At 34.1% G+C, this 17525-nt stretch overlaps 1 long non-coding RNA gene across 1 annotated transcript in view; it reads right to left on the reverse strand.

Moving 5' to 3' along the window:
- Positions 1 to 1252: 1252 nt before the first annotated feature.
- Positions 1253 to 17525, reverse strand: part of LOC148273136 (uncharacterized) — an 86429-nt gene continuing 70156 nt past the window's right edge. The window contains exon 3 of the long non-coding RNA XR_015824683.1: positions 1253 to 1365. This is a non-coding gene — a long non-coding RNA (uncharacterized LOC148273136). The remainder of the gene's footprint in view (positions 1366 to 17525) is intronic.

The raw sequence follows: 17525 nt of genomic DNA on the forward strand, positions 1-17525 counted from the left end.
TCGAACCACGGACCTTTGGCCGTGAGTCCGAGACACTAGCCACGGGACCACAACCCGATTCATATGTAAATATGTTAATATATATTTTAATTTACTGTTTTCTCCATGTCAATTATCATGGCCTTAGAACGGGCACAGCCTAAAAAGATTTTGATTATTTTACATAAACACAATAATTTTAATTTATTTTTAAATTAAAATTTTTAATTTTTGTGTTCTCACCGGGAATCGAACCCGGAACCATCCGTGCGTGAGTCAAGTTTCTTGACCACTACTCCACGGAGGCCACCAATGTTTTGAGTATGTCCAAATGCTTGCAGACTTGCTGGTTTTTCTCCCTAGAGAGTTGTGCATATTTAATTTGTTGCAACAGAGAGGAAAACATTTTTAAAAAGGGAATATGGGAGTCTAGGCAGGGCTTATGACCTGTCATTGGCTAGTTTAAGTGATCACTTAACATACTGTGTAAAATTCACAATTCTGCCTATGTTTGAACATCCACATTTCGTCAACTCTTCCGTCTGTTGACTTTTGTGAAGTAAAAGAGCTGAAGCTTTGGACATACTAAAAAAAATTGTTGAATTAACTAACCGGTAAAGGAAGCAGTATAAAAATTGGAAAATTGTTTTCAGGCGTTGCCTGGTAGGTGAATTGGTTCAGCCGGATGAATCTCACCTGCGTGATAAAGGTTTCAGCTCTTTTACTTCACAAACGTCAACAGATGGAAGAGTTGAGGAAATGTGGATGTTCAAACATAGGCAGATTGGTGAATGTTACACAGTGTGTAAAGTGGCCACTTAAACCAGCCAATGACAGGTCATAAGTCCTATAAATGTCTAGACTCCCATATTCCCTTCCCAAAAATGTTTTCCCTCTTTGTTGTAACAAATTTAACAATAATAATTTATTAGAAATGAAATGTTAACGTTTTAAACTATATCTAATTATAAAAGAAATTTACGTTTTGTGTAAAGACTATTTTATTTATTTATTATTAATGTAATATTTCAAAGTTTATTTTATTAATTCTGATTTTGATTTATTTTTACTATTGTTATCTTCGGTGTTAGAAAGTTAAAGTCTACTTAACACAATTTCAAGATAAATATATTTTATAAAACCTTTTACAAAACAAATCAAGGTACGAATAACTCGCAATTATAAAAATAAATCAAAACAGATAATTAAAAAAAAAAAAAAATTATGAATATATTATGCAAAAAGTATCTCAATTGAAATGAAGAATGACTCACCGACAAACTCGGCTAGGAGTGCTCTCCACATGACGTTGTTTTTGGCTGTCAATTCTGTTGATTCCCAATTTCTCCTGGAACTTCCCCATCTTCACAACTTGCACAGATTACCCTGAAAGAAATAAAAACCAAAAATTAAAAATTTGAATCAAATCCAAAGTTAAAGTAATTATTTTATTAATTTTAAGCGAGCAGCTTTAAATCTGATATGCTTAAATCTATTTTAGCGTAAGTTAGTAGTTAGCGCATTTTAACTTTTCAGAAACAAATCTGGTCCGTTTTTTGACCCATTGAAACTACACACTGAGATCAGATCTTGTGGCAGCTTATTCCAATCATTTACGACCCTATTGCTCATAAAATGCTTCCGTGGATTTAGAATAAATTTCGTTTTCTCCAGCCTGAGACTGTGGCATCAAAAGACGAGTATCTTGTTTAAATTTTAGATCATGGGATCTAAATTAGGCAGCTATGGTTACTGCTGAGTATCTCCATTGGGTCACCCCTTTCTCGCCGTTTCTGCAGCGTTGTGAAACCGAGAGTTTCCAGTCTCTCCGCGTATGGAAGCCGCCTTTAGGCTCGGCGACAACTTTGCAGCTCGTCTTTGGACGCTTTCCACCAAGTTGATAATAATAATAATAATGTTTGGATAATTATATGGCGCCATTTTTGTAAAAATCACCTCAAGGGCGCTGTACGGTAAATAAATATCCCAGCACGTCTTGCAGCTACAGAGCGCCATGGACGGTTGGAATCTAGTTCCTCGTCTCCAATTATGATATATTACAGTTATGATATATAGGAGCTAGATAACAGCACGTCTTGCAGCTACAGAGCGCATGGACAGTAAGAAATCTAGCCCCTATTTACATTTTATTTTCAAACATTTAATTTGACAATGAAGTTTTGGGTTTAAGTGATATTTTAAAAAAAACGAAATTAAAAGCAAATTTCTAAAAATAGAAGTTAGATTACAACAAGTCTTGCAGCTACTGAGCGCATGGAGGTTGAAATTTTAGACCCCATTTACTAAATTTAGATATTTGATAGTTGATAACATTTACATAATATGATAAAAATAAAATGATATCTAGCATCACAAAAAGTATTGCAGCTACAAAACGCATCGACAAATGAATTTCAACAATATAAAAATGATTTTAAAAAGTTAACAATAAAAAATAATAAAAAACACAATAATAATACATACATTGAGCAAAGAACTAGTAAGTATGGCAATTAAGTGAACATGTAACAGCACAAAAAGTAAAATGTAAAAAACTAAACAAAGATAGCATCCCTTAACTTATTATTAAAGTTAAAATTATGATGTACGAAGCCTATGTCAAAAGTAAATTGCTACCTACCCTCCCCCTCCCTTTTCCCTCCTTTTCCGATTGTTAATCCTTTTGAAATATTAGCTTCATAAGTCATTAACCTCGGTGGTGGCGTAGTGAAGCATGTGTCTAACCTGCATGTCGATTTTATATTTTTGCAAATCTACTATGGTGAAGGTGTGTAGTGGTATTTGCATGTTGGTGTAGTGTTGTTGTCCTGACGAAGAGACGGGTTACGTCTCGAAAACCGGTGGACAGATAAGTCGGTGAGTGGTTTTATACAAATTTTATTAACATAATAATTAAAATGCTGGACCACAAAGTAAATGCTTTGAATATTAATAATAGTCTTCTTTGTTTATTCTTAAATGTAAAAACATTTAAAAAAAGTATATTTGTTAAGTGTCCTCGGCACGGGTAACCCCAGTGAGGTCACATTATTTGATTATTGTTTATAGTTTGTAAGAGTAAAATATGAATAAATAAATAAATAAAAAAGTTGCTTTTAATGCGCGATTAAAAAAAAATGGCGTTTTAAGGTGTAAAACCGTGTGATTTCTTACTTTTTATCAAATTACAACTAATGATTCATTACATTGTGTTCAGACAATCTACAGACCGCTCATGATAACCCAAAAAAGCATACAAAAAATAATATTTATATGTCCTCCTTCCTGTTCATCGGATTTATTGTTTAAAGAGGCCAAAGTATTTTCAGTTAGACAAATCTATTATAAGTCATGTCTGATCAACTTTTGGACCACATGTAGTAAACAAAGAACACAACAGGAAATAATAACAAGATATTCCTCTAAAGTAAATTACTACGTACCAAAAAGTAAAACAACTTTGGCTAAGAGACGTTTCTCTGTGGTAGGTCCAAGAATTTTTAATTTACTAGATCAGGTAACAAAGAAATCTGAGTCATTTTCGAAATTCAAATCTGGTTTGAGTAACTGGTTCGCTCGAACGGGAATTGATTTCTGCGATCAAATGTGGACTAACTGGTAAATGATTAATATGTATTTACAAATGTAAAATGTAATAATGTAAAAAGCATCAATGATGTGTATAAGCCTAATATATATGTAAGTATAAAATTTAGACATTCATAAAGGAATGAAGCAGGGATGTGTTATGTCACCATGGCTGTTCAACGTGTATATCGATAAATGCATGAAAGGACCTGAAAGGCTTAAGAATGGGAGCAAAAATGGGTGATTTAAAAGTCAATTGTCTTTTGTATGCTGACGATGCTGTACTCCTTGCTAATAACAAAGAGGAACTGCAATTCTTGGTAACAAATTTCTACGATGTATGCAAGAGAAGCGATTTGCTGATGAATGTCGATAAATCGAATGTGATGGTTTTTGAAAGAAATGAAAGTATGACTAAACGTGAAATCACTGTGAATGGAGTTATACTAAAACAAGTAGAGGAATTTCTGTATCTGGGAAGTATGTTCACTAGGGATGGAATGACTGAGAAAGATATTGAAAGGAGGGTGAGTGCCGGGAACAGAGTGAACGGTGCACTTAAATCGACCTTGGCAAATAAATGCTTGTCACAAGAGGCAAAATTGGCAGTTCACAGCGGAGTCCTGGTCCCATCCCTGATGTATGGAAGCGAAGTATGGACTTGGAAAAACAGGGATGAAAGTAGGCTGAATGCTGTCGAAAAGCGATCTCTCAGGCGAATGTGTGGTAAAACTATGTACGATAGATGCACAAATGTTAAGATCCGTACATTATGTAAGGCTGAGACAAGCATTATCGACAAAATCAAGAAAGGAGCTCTGCGCCGGTTTGGACATGTAGAACGTAGGACATGTAGGACAGCGAGAGAACGGCTAAGAATATTTACAATGCGAATGTTGATGGATGCAGAAATAGAGGAAGACCGAGAAAGACATGGCATGACCAAATCCAACAAATATTTAAAGATGGACATGTCAAAAGTCGGAATAATCGGCGCGCGTGCATGAGAAGATTTATGAATGTAGAGGAAGCGAGATCTGTATGCAAAGATAGAGTGTTGTGGCGTTCTATCCTCTCTGCCTACCCTTACGGGGAAACGGCGTGATGGTTTGTTTGTTTGTTTGTATAAAATATAATATAAATATGTATGTGAGAATATATGTGTGTGAATGTATGGTTATGAATGTGCCCCGACTCAACACGGATTTTCCAGCGAGTCGGAGCAAGTTCACAGACATGGGTCGTTCCTGATTGTGTCGCTGTAAACCGTGTCTCTGTCATTAAAAGATGTATGTTTAGTGTAATTAATAAATAAATAAATAAAAATCCCTTTTATGCGTATTTACATGCTTAGAAAACCCGCTTTGGGCAAAATTGTATTAAATTTATGACAGTCCGATTTGCAAGTAAAGTATTGCCATTATAATAAAGACTGGCATAATGTGGTAGCCTACTTGCGCCAAGGTTGTTGCACCAGCCATGTACAAACTTATCAAGGTGTCATCATAATATCGACATTAGATGAATAACAAGTTCTTTCGACTTATGCATGATTTACATATAAATATATATTCTTTTTATATATTTTTTTATTTATTAATAAACAAATTAAAATACAATATTACAACTAAATACTATTTTTTACAATAATCAAATACATATATTTACATATTACAACAGAGATGAAGAACATTTAAGAAAAGGTAATATAGAAGTCTAGGCATCTACGGTAGGGTAAAGGTTTCAGCTCTTTAACTTCACAAACATCAACAGATGAAAGAATTGAAGGAATATAGATGTTCAAATATAGGCAGAATGGTAAATGTTACACATTGTGTAAAGTGGCCAGTTAAACCAGCCATTGACAGGTCATAAGCCCTGTAGATGCCTAGACTTCTATATTACCTTTTCTTAAATGTTCTTCATCTCTGTTGTAATATGTTAATATAAACAGCTCCCCAGGGAGTTGAATCCAGTCCTTGTCTACAAAAATTTGGACAAACTCAAAATATTGTTGATAAATTACCTGGTCCATGAAGAAGTATAGAAATTGAAAAAATAACATTTTCAGGCGTTGCCTAGTATGTAGGTGAAATAATTCAATTATATGAATTTCACCCGCATAAATAAAGGTTTCGGCTCTTTAACTTCATAAACATCAACAGATAAAAGCATTGAAGGAATATAGATGTTCAAATATAGGCAGAATGGTGAATGTTACACAGTGTGTAAAGTGGCCAGTTAAACCAGCCATTGACAGGTCATAAGCCCTCTAGATGCCTAGACTTCTATATTACTTTCTCTTAAATGTTCTTCATCTCTGTTGTAATATATTAATATAAACAACTCCCCAGGGAGTTGAATCCAGTCCTTGTCTACAAAAATTTGGACAAACTCAAAATATTGTTGACATATATTTACATTAACGTTTCCCATTACGTAATTGAAATAAACAATTCTTGTGTACATAATGGGGAGTGACGTCTTACAATAGTTTATTTTATTTGAATCAATAATATTTTTAAAATAACATACATAAATTACAAAAAAGATATTAACGATGTTTTCAATCAGTGTTACGCATAGAAAAATTATGGATGTATTTTTTACTTCTTTCTTAAATATATTGTATTCCTGACTGAACTTTGTATTATCTTTGTTCATTTCATTAAAGAAAAATATTCCTCTGTAAGTATAATGATGTTGTGCAGTAGTTGTTTTTAATTAAGGAATGAAGATATTACCACCTGTTCTAGGTCGCGTACTTACGTTTTGAGACCTAGAACTACTACTATTTATTTTATCTTTATGTATTTGAAGCAAACAATTCTTTTTATATAGCAATTTTATATCTAAAACCTTAATTTTTTTTAATAATTGAACAGTGGGAAAAGTAGACGGTTTCTTCAAAACAACTTTTATAATTAATTTTTGTATTTTTTCAACTGGTAAAATATTGTCTTTAAAAGCACCACCCCATCCGATTATTCCGTACTGTAATATGGATGGGCGAATGCAAAGTAAATTGATTTTAATTTTTCGATGGTTAATATATTCCTTAATCTAATAAATACATATTTAAGTTTTCTCATTGTATTTACAATATTATTTATTTGCTCCTTCCATTTTATATTTTTATCAATTATAATTCCTAAATGACTGAATGTAAGATTGTAGTAAATGGAGATAGTTTGAAACAGGTCGAAGAATTTGTATATCTGGGTAGTATGTTTACTAGAGATGGAAATATGGACAAGGATATTGAAAGGAGGGTTAGTGCCGGTAACAGAGTTAATGGTGCCTTAAAGTCTGTCGTAGGAAATAAGTGTCTATCGCAAGAGGCTAAATTAGCAGTTCATAATGGAGTTCTGGTACCAACCCTAATGTATGGAACCGAAGCATGGAGTTGGAAAAAAAGGGACGAAAGAAGACTGAATGCTGTTGAAATGCGATCCCTCAGGCGAATGTGCGGAAAAACAATGTATGATAGGTGCCCTAATGTCGAAATTAGAGCAGAATGCAAGGCTGAGTTAAGCATTATCGACAAAATTAAGAAAGGTCTTTTGCGATGGTTCGGTCATGTGGAGCGAATGAATGATGAAAGAACGGCTAAAAAGATTTATGATGCGAATGTGTCTGGTTGTAGAAGTCGAGGAAGGCCGAATAAGACATGGCATGATCAAGTACAACAAATTCTTGAAAGTGGTCATGTGAAAAGTCGGAATAATCGACGTGCGTGCATGAGAAGATGTATGAATGTGAAGGAAGCAAAGGAAGTGTGCCAGGACAGAGTGGTGTGGCGTTCTATCCTCTCTGCCTACCCCTCCGGGGAAATGGCGTGATGGTTAGTTAGTTAGTTAGTTATAATTCCTAAATATTTAATGCTATTTTTTTCAGTAACTTGAAGGCAATTATCATTATGAAACTGATATCCTTCATTGCATTTTGTTGTGTGTATTCAAATATTTATAGGAGGTATAATTTGGTGTGTATATTTTTTGTATTGCTGTTGTTTTTCTTAATAAACAAAATAAAATAAAATATTTTTTTTTTTTTTAAATATAGCAATCTTAGCTAAACTGGCAGTGCATAACGGAGTTTTACTCTCGACACGTATGTATGGAAGTGAAACATGGAACTGGCAGAGGACGGATGAAAGCCGAGTGAACGCGGTTGAAATGCAATCTCTTAGACGGATGTGTGGGAAATCAATGTATGACAGGGCTACGAATTATGAAATCATGCGAGAGTGTAAATCTGAGTCAATTATAATTCGGCCGGATGAACCTCACCCACGTGATCAAGGTTTTTAGATCTTTTACTTCGCAAAATTCAACAGATGGATGAGTTGAGGAAGTGTGGATGTTCAAACATGGGTAAAATGGTAAATGTTACACACTGTGTAAAGTAGCCACTTAAACCAGTCAATGACAGGTCATTCGCCCTGTAAATGCCTCGACTTATAATTCATCGATCTACCAGGGTTGCATTCGAGGAGAATGCATTTGCAAAAAAATGGAAAGAAAAAAACTTGTTTTTTGGAAAGAAAAAAAGTTGTTTTTTGGATATAAAAAAAGTTTGTTTTTAAATGTTTACAAACAGCATTTGTTTTTTGTGGATCTCAATCAGATTCTTTCCTTAAATTCCTTATAATTTCTGTCCATTTGTTTCTTTTTATTGGATTTTTGGTAACACTAAAATAATATTAAATTCAATACATTTAAAAAAATCGTATTCCTACATAAGTACACCCCTTTGTTGGTGAGACGACCGGAGTTTGACGTTTGCAAAAAGAATGCCATATTTAAAAAAACATTTTTTTTATGTTTTGGAATTCAACCATAAACAAGTACCTAGGTACCTACTTAAATGAAATATTTTAATATCATCAATTTTAAGTTTTGGAATTTAATCACAAACAAGTAGTTAGGTACCTAGTTATCAATGAAAAGTATTTTTCAAGCTAATAGCAGGGAAGCCAACGTTCGGGCAGGACAACGTCTGACGGGTCCGCTAGTTATCTATATAATATACTATATTATTACTTACAAATAAGAAATTTTTCAAAACTTTTTATCTTATTTAAATTAATCTGTTCAATACTGTTTATAAATTTAATGAATGCAGGCAATATTATATTGCGCCTAGATTATATAATTACTTGTTGATTGAATATGTATGTGAGAAATAGAGGCCCGGGACATAAGCAGAGGCCTTCCAAACATATATAGACTATACAGGGACATTTAATAAGGTTACAAGTCATTAGGTATGGAGACAGTAAAACACTATTTAAATAAAATAATAAATAATATGGCTAAGCAACCTTTAGTAAACATAATATTCGATCAATGAACAGGTGAGAAATGCAACACGCATAGTTCCTAAATTAATTGTAAGATCATAGAATTAACAATAGTCCAGAAACCGCATACGCACATCAAACAGAAGGCGACTCAACTAATCATAAATGAGTAGGTTTAGAATGACCCAAATAGAACAAGATACTTTTGAAAGGCAAGTCCGCGCAGCAAATATCGGTGAAATTATTACCATATACTTCTACTACTACTACTACCATCACGCCATTTCCCCGTAGGGGTAGGCAGAGAGAATGGACCGCCACACACGTCTATCCTGGCATACACTCCTAGCCTCTTCCACATTCATACATCTTGTCATACATGCCCTTCGGTTCTGTCTGCTTTTGACATGACCAGACTTAAGATTTTGGTTTATCTGATCATGCCACGTCTTCCTTGGTCGTCCTCGTCTAACGTTGCCGTTCATTTTTGCCATATATACTTGTTTTACCATTCTCTCGTCGTCCATTCGTTCTACGTGACCAAACCATATCAGAGACCCTTTCTTAATCTTATCAATTATACTTGTCTCAGATTTACACTCTCGCCTGATTTCATCATTCGGAACCCTGTCATACATTGATTTCCCACACATTCGTCTAAGAGATCGCATTTCAACCGCGTTCACTCGGCTTTCATCCTTCCTCTGCCAGTTCCATGTTTCACTTCCATACATAAGTGTTGGGACTAAAACTCCGTTGTGCACTGCCAGTTTAGCTTCGATTGACATATTTTTATTAGAAATTACTGTGCTTAGTGCTCCGTTCATTTTGTTGCCCGCATTCACTCTTCTTTCAACATCTTTTTCTACTCTTCCATCTCTTGAAAACATGCTTCCCAGGTACACAAATTCTTCTTAAAATTGTGTTTTAATTAGACTGCGCAATTTTAACCATAGAATGAAGAATAGTCCAGAAACCGCATACGCACATCAAACAGAAGGCGACTCAACTACTCATAAATGAGTAGGTTTACGTTTTGACCCATTAGTTTCTTTCCAGACGTCGCTCGGTACGCAACTCCTGATTCGAAATTAACCATGCCATGTTTTTTTCAATTTTTAATTTACTTAATTTTTTGTACATAATGTTATTTGTACATTGGCAGACTTATTACCAAATGGCAATTTCTCCCAACCAACCTATAAAATAATAGTTTTAATTTTATAATTCAAGTTTCAAAATATATTCAATAGAACAAAAAATTAAAAAGATAAAGATATATACAAATAGAAATAAACGTATTCAAAACTATTACTCAATGGGAAAAAAGAAAAAAGAGGAAAAAGGAAAGGAGGAGAGATTAAGGAAGAGAAAGGAGATGTTTTTTCAGACGTGATTTAAATAGAGATAATGTAGTAACTAACATCTTTGATGGTGGATGGGAGATGATTCCACAGTCGAGCCGCATGGACACTATATGAGTTAGAGAAGAAAGAGGAATTGTGGATGGGTATTAAGAGAGTGCCTTGAGAATTAGAACAAAGAGGTAAACCATGAACTGATAAGCGTTGAAATTTTTCACGCAGGTATATAGGAGCGTTGTGTGTTTTTGTGTCCTTTTAAAGCGTAGAAATACTGCTAGGATCTTAAAGAAACAGGATGCAATCACATTTCATGTGTAATTATCAAACGAATGTGTTTGTCACAAATGCATTACGTAAAAATTAAATTATTTTTCCATCTGCCAGATTGTTGAAGAAACAAAATGGAAATTTCGTTAGTGTTGCCAGGGTAGTAAAAATGTTTACCCTACTTTGCTCATATAATAAGAGAAATAATGAAAATTGGACCTCGGATTAAACAACGCCGTGGTGGACATTTGACCAACATTATCTTAAAAACATAAAATATTATTTAACATGATATAAAAATATCCGTTTTATGTTAAATAAAATTTGTTTTATATTTGATGTTCAAAGTTTATTAATTCAATTACTTTTATTAAATGACCCTTTACTTATTTACTCTGTTTTGTCAATCAATGTTTCCGAGTGCACAATAAAATGTTTGAAAAATCAAAAAAAATGTTTTTTTACCTTACATTTGTGTTATGGTTATATTCTTCGCGATCTGGCAATATTACTCGGTGACTTCAAGTAAGCGCGGCGAAAGTGTGTCTAAGTAGGGGAATTATTGGATACAGTCCGATGTATTCAAATATGATTGTACGCTTCTTCTGGACTATTCTTAATTCTATGGGTAAGATATTAGAATCACCACTTCGTATCATTCCAACAGAAGCAATATTACCTACTGATGATTGAGCTCCTAATTACGTATGTAGCAGCGGTGAATTGTCTAAATAATCGATTATGCACAGCTTACTATTTTATTAGACTTTGGATAATAACGTTTTATAGTAACCATGTTTATGGGGCAATAAATTATTGCTATTTATTATAAATCACCACAAAAATATTTGTTTATGTTTTAAGCATTATTTTGTGAAATTTCAACAGGGATAGAGAATACTTTAAATAAGGTAATACGGAAGTCTGGGCATTTACACGGCTTATGACCTGTCATTAACTGGTTTAAGTGGCCACTTTACACACTGTGTAACATTCACCATTTTGCCTATGTTTGAACATCCATATTTATTCAACTCTTCCATTTGTTGATTTTAGTGAAGTTAAAGGGCTGAAACCTTTATTGTAGTGAAGAGTCTTTTGTCTACAAACATTTGGACAAAATCAAATATTGTAATGAAACCTACTGGTCCAAGAAGAAGTTTAAAAATTGGAAAATTGTTTTCAGGCGTTGCCTAGTCTGTGAAATAATTCAGCCTGATGAATCTCTTCACTACAATAAAGGTTTCAGATCATTAACTTTACTAAAATCAACAAATGGAAGAGTTGAAGACATATGGATGTTTAAACATAGACAAAATGATGAATGTTACAAAGTGTGTAAAGTGGCCACTTAAACCAGCTAATGACAGGTCATTAGCCCTGTAAATGCCTAGACTTCCATATTCCCTTATTTAAGGTTTTCTCCACCCCTGTTGTAATTATTTAATCTTAATGACTCCCGAGGGATTAAAATCCAGTATTTTGTCTACAAACATTTGGACAAACTCAAATATTGTAATGAATTTTGTAGGTAAACATTTTAACTAATGTTAGTAAATAATATTAAAATATCGAGTAATTTATTAATATTGTTTATAACATATATTACTACGGGGCCACAACCCCATATTTCGGGTTGTGGCCCCGTGGTAGTATTGTGGACTCACGGGCTAAAGGTCCTAGGTTCGAATCCCACTCTACCACAATTTGATATCCATTTTTCCAGCACAAGTTATTTACGACTTTTAGGCAATGGTCTGAAAATTCAAATATTTGAGTAAATAATAGAAACTCAAGTATTTCTTTCTTTTAAAAAAAATAAAATAGTAATAATAATAATCTCTCAGGCGAATGTGTGGTAAAACGATGTATGATAGGTGCACAAATGTCGAGATCCGTGAAGTGTGTAAGGCTGAGACACGCATTATCGACAGAATCAAGAAAGGGGTGCTGCGTTGGTTTGGACATGGAGAGCGAATGGACGGCAAAAGAACGGCTAAAAGGATCTACGATGCGAATGTTGACGGATGCAGAAAACGAGGAAGACCGAGAAAGACATGGCACGATCAAGTCCATTAAATACTTGAAGATGGACATGTCAAAAGTAGGAATAATCGGCGTGCGTGCTTGAGAAGATGTATGAATGTAGAGGAAGCGAGGTCTGTATGCCAAGATGGAGTGTTATGGCGTTCTATCTTCTCTGCCTACCCCTACGGGGAAACAGCGTGATCGTTTGTTTGTTTGTTTTTTTTTTTAAACAAAAAATATCAAAAAGAATCGATGCATAAAAAAATATTTATACAATTATTTTAATTTCGAATTTTTATTATTTATTCCAATATTCAAATCAAGATGTGGCAGAGCGGGTTTAAAACTTCGTGCCATTGACACAATGAGCCATGTTACCACAGGACAACAAAAATACTCTATTTAATACTTTTTTTTGGTATTTATCATAATATATATAAGGTTTATTGACACGAGTATTTTTAAATATTTTAAATTCTTAGAAATTTACTTTTCAGCCAAAACTTGGCTAAAATCCAAGATCAGTGTTTAAATCAAAGCAGGGACATTTATATTTGACAAATATTGAGAAATTTCTCTCTAACAATAATTAATTTCAGCAAACGAAATTTGTTATATACTGTTGATAAAACATATGTTTACAACATGTAAGATATAGTCGTTTTCTGTGTCCTGTAGCTCAATCACAAATAACTATCGACGTGCTTTAGAACATGCTAAGCATTTAAGCGATCACAGTGAACAATAATTAACATTACAATATTTGAGTTTGTCGAAATGTTCGTAGACAAAAGACTGGATTACACCCCCCGGGAGTCATTAAGATTAACAATGAACTGAACTGCATTTATTAACGCTGTTAATAATGAACATGCTTAAGTTATCGCACCATAAGTCAACGCTCGTGTCTGTTTGATTTTTGTTTTCCTCGTAAATAAATACAATTTATTGACAAAAATCGGCGTTTACTATAAAAAATAATACAATATACTGCATTTGTAAAATAGTAAGGATAATCTAATACAAAATAGTAAAAATTAAATTACAATTACTATGGCGACTGCTTTTCTGGACATTTGGCTTGCCAACCACCGCCGCCGGCTAAATGCAATAAAAAGCATGATAAATAATAAATAAATAAATAAAAATAGCAGTTTTGGAATATTTTCCATATTTACACCGGTGAAATTCAAATATGTGATTGCGCAGCAAGATTATGCGTTGCGAAACCTCAATATTTTGACATTTAACACTTTGTATCCCGGAGCCGTATAAACACGTGGGACCGGGACACAACGCGTGGTTATAATTACGTGTTTACACGGCTTCGGGATGCAAAGCACAAAAAAAGAGTGAGACGCTGTATATGTGCGAATATTGCAATGTGGCTCTCCATAACGGCCAATGTTGGCAAACTATCATACAATGACTTATTAAATTGTATCAATTGATTAAAACCAATGTTTTCATAATTATGACACTTTAAGAAACCCTTCACAAAGCATGAAATTGCACAAAAATGGGCCGGGCACACGGTAAATTTTATGTGTATTCGGCCGCTCTCAAAGTGTTAATATGAGGTGTTCACGGATGTTCCATTGTGATCGCGAAAACGATAAACAACCATGGTGAGAAATTGTTATTACGTCGCTTAATTAGCACGCCGATAGTTATTTGCGATTGAGCTACAGGCGAATGAAAAATACAATTCTGTGTGTGAACAGAACCCCGATCGAGTGTTTTTTTTACTCATGGCTTTTCGCATGTAAAAATCAGACTAAAATCGAGTGGAGATAATGCACGACGACCGCTAGGTGACGACACCGCTCTTTAGGGAAACCGTAGCTTTATTGATTTGTGCCCGCTGATTGTTACAAAAAGTCACAGTGTCACTTTTTGTCACCGTGTCAAGTGCTATGGAGATATATGAGAGTGCGCTCACTGTGGCGACATGACAATACGGTGGCAAAAAGTTCCAGCGTGACTGTCACCCACCCCGTACATTGCTATGGGAGTGCGCTCACTAGAAATTTTTTGTCACTGCCGGCAGACGCCTACCAAACAAACGTGTGATGTGAATTTTTCAGTTATATTTAAGATTAACACATTTTAGACAAGATAATATTGAAGTCTAGGAATTTACAGGTTTTATGACATGTCATTAGCTGGTTTAAGTGGCCACTTTACACACTGTAAAACATCCACCATCCTACCCATATTTGAACATCGATATTCCTTCAACCCTTTCATTTGTTGATGTTTGTGAAGTTAAAGAGCTGAAACTTTTATTTATGCGGTCAAGATTTAAGATGGCTGCTTCTCTGCAAGAATATAATGTTGACAACGAATTGTTCATAGAAGACATAGAGAAAATGCCAGCTTTGTTTACAAAAAAATTAAAGGAATTCTCTGATATGTATTTGAAAATGAAATTGTGGAACGAGATTTCCATTTAATTATTTCAAAACTGTTTATTGACATACGAAAATAATTTTAAAACTTGAGAGGATATTGACGTAATTCAGAATACAGGGAGTAAAATGTTCCTTTTAATAATCGTTAATTATATATGGGATGTATCCAGTGGTTTTTCTTTCGTTTAATTTTCCTTCTGCGTAATTCAAGAGCGCAAATCACTGCGACCTCTTCGAAATCTATCGCTAAATGAACATTTTGTCACCAGTAGTGAGGAGTGAGCGCACCCACAGTGACACAACATGACAGTGTCAAAAAGTCAGTCAGCGGTATCTGTTAGTGCGTGTTTTCATCAACCTGTGGCGCCAGTGTCGACCGTTGACGTCACAAATGGTGAAGATACATATATATAACGTACATTATATACGTTTTTTATAGTTTATCTCCCCCATAGGAACCGCGCCCTGCCTTGTTAGTGCGGGGAAATTATGTTCTGGGAAATGGCCGCTGGGTAACCAACGCCCCTAAAACTAGTTTATATTTATTTTATTATTACATTTGGCTTCGTGGCTTTTATTAGAAACAAGTAATAAACATAATGGTTGATTTTGCTAAATAAAAAATTCGAAAAACCCAGTAGAAAAACCAAATAGAAAAATTAAATAGAAAAACCAAATAACTGCCCAGAAAGTCAGAGATAAAAGTACTAAAGGCAATCGCAGGGAAACCCAAAAGAGGCAGAATCTAAAGTCAAGAAGTAACACGGGTTTGCTATACCCAGTGCATAGAAAATAGATTATGGAGAGATTACGTCAATAATTTCATTAATAGACAGCTCCGAAATTCCCAATACTGCCTACAAAATCCCGGCCGTTTGCTGTCTGCCCGGAAGACCACCGAGGAAGGGGAAGAACAGCTGAAATTCAAAGTCTCAGGAGTTAGCTTTTAGCTGATACTAAATTAATCGATCTTAACCGAGACGAAGAAGAAGATTAACCTTTCAAAATTTAATGACATGAAATAAAATAGCGATAAAACAGTACTTGAAAGTAAACAGTGTGTAAAAAGAGCAAAGTAAAATAATGAAATAAACGGCAAAAGAAATGACATTATGGTTAAGTGTGGTTAATTATGACAATGAGACTTAATCATGTGCAAAATCTTTTCAAATTTTTTTATCGGTATTTTTAGTATGTGATATTTCGCTATTGTGAATGGAAAATTGAAAGGGTGTTTGCCAATAAGAACGAAGAGGTAAACTATTGTCGAGGGCAACTAAATATTTGCTAAACGTAAAGCTGTTGGTAAGGCAATGACGCGTACACGTATATTAGTTATACTTCAGTGATTTTTAATGTTAACTTTTTGTTAACTATTTTGAACCGCATTAGACTATCATATTTGGAGAAACTTAGATATAAGGTGTGTCTAAAAGGCGGGCCCGGGAAGAACGAAATAAACTTTCTATAGACCAGCGACAAAACCCATAGATTTCTGTTCAAGAACTATAATTAATATGCCAAAGTTGTCTATAGCCAGCTAACTGCTGGATCACTATCTTACATTAAATTTAATGGTGAGATTCTTAATTATACCCACATATAAAATTCCCGTATAAGAAAATCATCATTGTCGTTCCCTTTCCGCACCTAACGGTGCATAGGGCACTGCATTGGTACACCAATCGCAGTGTATCTTATTTATTTACACACTTCATATAATATATACACACATGGAATTAAGAATAGTCCAGAAGGAGCGTAGAATCATATTTGAATACATCGGACTGTGTCCAATAATTCCCCTACTTAGACACACTTTCGCCGCGCGCGTACTTGAAGTCACCGAGTTATATTGCCAGATCGCGAAGAATATAACCATAACACAAATGTAAGGTAAAAAAAAAAACAATTTGGTAATTTTTCTAAAAAAATTTTGTGCACTCGGAAACATTGATTGACGCAACAGAGTAAATAAGTAAAGGGTCATTTAATAAGAGTAATCGAATTAATGAACTTTGAACTTAAAATATAAAACAAATTTTATTTAACATAAAACGGATATTTTTCTATCATTTTTTTTTTGGTAAAAAGACATATTTGCGTTCTTATAATTTACGCAAATATTTATTTTTGAGGGCCATTTTCAACGAGTTGTAAAAAACTCACTATTAGAAAATGGAAATCAAGTTGGGGTAGAGTGGGATTCGAACCACGGATCTTTGATCCGTGAGTCTGAGACACTAGCCACGTGACCACGACCCGATTCTAAATGTTAAATAATATTTTATGTTTTAAAGATTTTATGATTTTATTTATTATTTTATGTTTTAAGAATTATTTCACCTACATACCAGGCAACGTCTGAAAAATATATATTTTTTTCATTTCTATACTTCTTGGACCAGGTGGATTAATCAACAATATTTTGAGTTTGTCTAAATTTTTGTAAACAAAGACTGGATTAAACTCCCCGGGGAGCTGTTAATATTAACATATTACAACAGAGACGAAGAGCATTTAAGAGAAGGTTAAATAGAAGTGTAGGCACTTACAGGGCTTCTGACTTTTAATTTGTTA

The sequence above is a fragment of the Micrasema longulum genome, unplaced genomic scaffold (genome assembly GCF_059751315.1).
Source record: "Micrasema longulum isolate JH-2025_06_02 unplaced genomic scaffold, ASM5975131v1 h1tg002064l, whole genome shotgun sequence".
Taxonomy (NCBI): domain Eukaryota; kingdom Metazoa; phylum Arthropoda; class Insecta; order Trichoptera; family Brachycentridae; genus Micrasema; species Micrasema longulum.